Here is a 5,062-nt window from a genome sequence, read left to right on the forward strand (position 1 = left end):
TTGAACCACCAGCCTTCTGGTTAACAGTCAAGTGCCTTAGGCATTATGCTACCAGAGCTCCCCTATGCTACCAGAGCTCCAAGTAATGACTATGATTGGTCCAGCATGACTCATATGCCCAGCTTTTGGACCAACCACTGTGGCCAAGAGGATTGGTGTGCCCTGTGGTTAGGGTGGGGCTGTGTCCTGTAATCAGCAACCCCACCAGAATCACACATTTGGAGGAGAGGAGCAAAGGAAGGGGAAGTACTGTTACCAGGAGAGGGAGGTATTCATTCCCCTTGGGCTGTACAAAAAAGTCCTGTTTCATATCCAACTTTATGTTCTCCGGTGAGTCCCAGCCCTAATCCAAATGACATCTTTGTGCAAATTAGAAATATTAGCCTCTTCCTCCTGACATTCGTCTACCACCTGCCAGAAAGTTATCAACTTATATTGATTTATAATGATTATGAGTGTGATTGGTGTCCAGAATTGTGTAGTATGCAACTCATACAACTGAATGCGGCAGCCCTGGCAGAAATTAAAAGGGCAGAGCCACACATGGGAAGGGAGCTGGCTTCCACCACTTCTCCTCCAGTGCCCACAAACAGGGAGCACCATCCTGTCAAGGAGTTCCAGGCAGTGACCAGCTAGGCAAGCTGGAGTCACGGCAGGGCCAGGAATAATGAGACTCCAAGGAGCAGCTCTGAGGAGACAAGTAAGGAAGGGCATGAGGGATGTTGTTCACTTCCCTCAGAATGCTGGAAGTAGACCCTTGCAAAGAAGGAGTGGCAGGGCAGGCAGGCGCTTGGGTGGCAGTATCAATAAAATGACATGAAGTGTTTGTCAGGAAGGTTGGTGAGCAAAACTGGACACAAAACCATGGGTGAAGAACACTAACACTCTTACCTAGGTTTAGAAAACACACCTCCAAGGGTGTGATGTGACCCCACTGGAGCCAGTGGCCACAGCATGGTTAGGGGCCGAGTGTGAGAAGTTCTGGGACCAAGAGGCCTCAGTGGCGCTCACTGAGGCTGTGTCCACAGAGTCTGGTCAGTTGCTGGGAGGGCAGGAGCCATGGGCCCATCCCAGGCCCAAAGATAACTAGCTACAAGGTAACTAGTAGGGTTCAGCGGATTGGAGAAATGACCTTCCTGGCCTCACTGTTCGCTTCTCCAAGGCAGCTCTGTCCTGGCCCAGCTACCCAATGGGCACAGCGTAGCAGCTGTAGCTCTGAGGCTGCCAGAAAAGATGGCGATAGGAGTGGGTGTGGGAGCTCCAAGGCCAGCTGTTTCTGGCAGAATGGGTGGGAGTTGGGGGAGGTGGGGATGGGGCGCCTAGACTCACACCGGGATTCTCTGGTCTACCCATGAGCAGGCTCTGATGACAAATTGTGAGATGGGGCATTTCACAAGAGCGCCACTAGGGGTCACCCAGCCCACAGCTCCAAGTGGAGGAGGGGGGGGGTTATCTAAACCAACCCCATCCCTCCCTATCACAGCCCTTCCCTAAATCTAAGGACAGACAGCTAATTAGTAGGCTTCAGGGAATTGGAAAAATGACCATGGAGACTGCTGTGAGGTCCAGCTGAGCAGCTGTGTGTGTGTGTGTGTGTGTGTGTAGTTGAGTGTGTGGTATGTGTGTCAGGGCTGTGTTTGGTTAGGTATGCATGCATGTGTATGGTGTAGCTTGTGTGTGGTGTAGCATGTGTTCACATGTGCATGTGCATATACACAGGAATATACTTGATAGAAATCTACTGACCATGCTACGTGGCTTTCGTTTATGTGGACAAAGTGTGTGTATGGGGACAGATGACTGACTGCATGTATATAAGTAATGTGTGAAAAACACATGACTGTGTGTGTGTGTGTGTACAGACAGGCTCAACAAATCTGGTGTCCAGATGTGTGACATTTGTGTTCATCTGTGCACCTATCGCCGTGTGTGCATATATAAATAATTACTAAAATGTACGTATATGATGAGACAAAGTATATGTGAACTGCTGTATGGAAAGTGAATTTGCTCTGTAAATCTTCACCCAAATCACAATAAAAAAAAAAATGTACGTATATTTACGAACCCAAATGCGAGTGTGGGAGCGTGTGCCTGTAAGACTTAGGCATGTGTGTGAAGGGGAGTTACGCATAGTGGAAGCATTTGTGTGAACGCATAAAAGGTTATGGACATGTGTGACTGAGTGTGTGTGAGCATACATGTGTGTGTACCAGCGTGTACCAGTGTGTGCCAGGGGACTGCTTCTGGCAATGTATGTGAAAGGAGATTCCCTTGTGAAAACGAGCCTGTGTAAACTTGCCGAAAGAGACAGAGAGGAGCTGGCGTGTGGGCTCATACGTGTGCCCCAGTGAGTGTGCATACCCGTGTGCGTGTGAATGGCAAGTGTGTCTGTTACTCCTGGGTCAATGAGGCCCAGCGGTCCCATGCTGAGCCCAGAGCACCCGGCGAGGGAAGGACGACCGAGGCTCCCACCTGAAGATTGGCCCAGTCCTCAGGTTTCACTCATGACCCTGTGACATCAGCGGCAGCAGCTGTCCCCGCCGGCCCGGCCCCCCGGCCAAGTCCCCCAGAGTTCCAGCCCCAGCCCGAGGTGGGCACGACACTTCAGGCTCGTCAGCAACCGCTCTGCTCCCGTCCAACAGTGAGTACTGTACCCCTCACACCCCCACCCGGGACTGGGCACACTGACAGGCCAGGCGCCCCAAGGAGCAAGGCACTCCGGCCCCAAAGCCAGCCTGGCTCCAAGGAAGTCCCCACTTTGCTCTGAGCACCACTGTCCTCCTGCCCGTCTAGGCTCTGTTAGCCGTGCCCAGGGCCCTGCTCTGCCCGGCTGCCCCTGCTCCTGTCGAGTGTCCTTGTACCTCGACCCGCCCGCTGTCTCTTAACTTGCCTCTCTGTGTCCTGTCATCTGCTCCTGCTGCCCCTGCCTGGCTGTCTGTCTCTGCCCTCAGCAAGGGTCCTTACCCTTGTCACAAAGGGCCACTGGCTAAGGCTTGGCTCCAGACAGGCACGGGGTGACCCAAAGGACAGGGGCCAGGGCTGCAGTTTCTTCAGGAGAGGAGAATGGAGGAGACAGTGGCTCGGCCGGCCTGTGCGCAGTGGCTCAGTAGGCAGGGGTGTGGGGGGAGGAGAGCGGCAGGAGGCCAGGCCTGGGGGGTGGCGGGCGGCTTCTTTGCTCTGGTGAAACAGGAATCTGCGAGATGCCAGCAGAGGACACGTCTCGGGCTTCGCCCAGCTCTGCCCACCTGCCTCTGCCCCTCCCCTTGCCCTGCTGTTTTCCTGGAGAAGCCGGGAGCTCTGAGCTCTGGGAAGCAGAGCGGCCAGGGCAGCGGCTCCACATAGCGAGCGGGGACGGGGAGCCAGAAACTAGACCTGAGAATAAGAAGATGGGGAAACACTGAGGGGTCTCTGAGGGCCAGAAGGGCCCTGGTGGGACTCGGGCAAGGGCGTGGGGGAGAGGCAGACCGCAGCTCCTCTCCCAGCTGGCAGAGTGGATACCGTGGGTGGGCAGAGATGGTGGAATGGTCTGAGCAGATTTTGGGGCACAGTTTTGGACGTGCGTGGATCCAAGTAGTGGGAGGACTTGAGAGTTGTTGCTACCAGCGAGGACATGTTCCAAAAATTGGGGAATTCAGTGTGGAGAACCCCGAGGGTAGGGGGCCACCGAAGCTTTTGAGGAATGAGTTCTTGTTCCAGGGAAGGCCTGAGTCTCCTCCTCTCCCCCAGTTAGGTATGAATGTGACTGTGTCCTTTCCCTAAGCTTGGGTGTGGGTGTGGGTGTGGGGTTGGGCCAGGGGCTAGGTCATGGCTGGGGGTAGCAAGCCCTCTAGGCGCAGACCCCAAATGTGCCCCCTTCCACCCACACCCCCCACAGACAGCCTCCACAGAAGTAAATCACCCCAGAGCCCAGGAAGGTTAGAGCTGCAAAGAGCCTTGAGGCCATTTAGTTCAGCCCCTTCTGATGGGTCAGGTTGGGGAGAGTAACTAGAGACAAGTTTGGGCTGGTCTGGCTAGTCTAGGGAGGGGAAGGGGCTGAAGGAGGGTGGGAGGGAGCCAGGGACAGGCGTTGTAGGTGCACTTCTGCGACCAAGGTTGTGACTGTGCTACCCCCCCACACCTGACCCAGACCCTGGGTTGAGCTAAGGAGACCTCAAGGGTGTCAGAGGCTGGAGGCAGGTATGTAGTGCTGGGGATGGGGCCAGAGAGGGATAGCTTTCCAGGACCCCCTAAATTCTTCTGGGATGACCTCTGAGCCTCCTGCCTACTGGCTGGTGGCCTCTCTCTGTGTATGGGCAGTTGTGGTCACCACAGGAGCTTTGGAAGCCATGTCACCTGTGAGCAACAGTCCAGAGTCCCGGAGATGACCAGGGTTGTGGGGAAATACTGTGTCAGGCAGGACGTGGGAGCACAGGTGAGCCCCCAATGGGCACACAGTGAGCTCTTGCACTCCTCACCACCATCCTGTGTCCTTATCACCTCACTTGACAGATGAGGAGACTGAGGGACATGTGCATGGGCACACAGGCTCTGGGCCCTGCCTCGGCAGCTCATCACCCCCCCACACACACCTCCACCTGAAGCGTCTCTCAAGGGATTAAGCTGGGATTCCAGCAGGGTTTAGGAAAGGCAACTGAGGGTCCTACCTAGGTGAGCCTGTCCCAGCCCGGTCCTACTTGTCATTTCTGGTTGGAAAACTGAATGGGGTAGGGGCTCAGGACACAGGGGTCTCTTCCCCAACTCAAGGCTGTGCCCCACCCCCAGCCTGGGTCAAGGGGAAGCCACAAGACACAGCCTCCTAGTCAGATGCTGGAGGTGGCTTCAACAAGGTTCCTGCCCTTAGAGGCAACTCTGGCCCCAGAACAAAGATGATGGGGGGTGAGAGGTGCAGCCAGGGTGCAGAGGGACCCCTTGGGGCCTTTAGAGAAGGCTGCCAGGTGGAGGCAGAACCAAGAGGGGAAGGGATGGGAACTTCTACAGAAGAGTGGAAAGGCTCTCTCAAGGGACCGGGAGAGAAGTGTATTGAACCAAAATGAAACCTCAGAGAGCAGGTCGGGCCCAA

The sequence above is a fragment of the Orycteropus afer genome, unplaced genomic scaffold (genome assembly GCF_000298275.1).
Source record: "Orycteropus afer afer isolate SDZICR_OR568_19922 unplaced genomic scaffold, OryAfe1.0 scaffold00018, whole genome shotgun sequence".
Lineage (NCBI taxonomy): Eukaryota > Metazoa > Chordata > Mammalia > Tubulidentata > Orycteropodidae > Orycteropus > Orycteropus afer.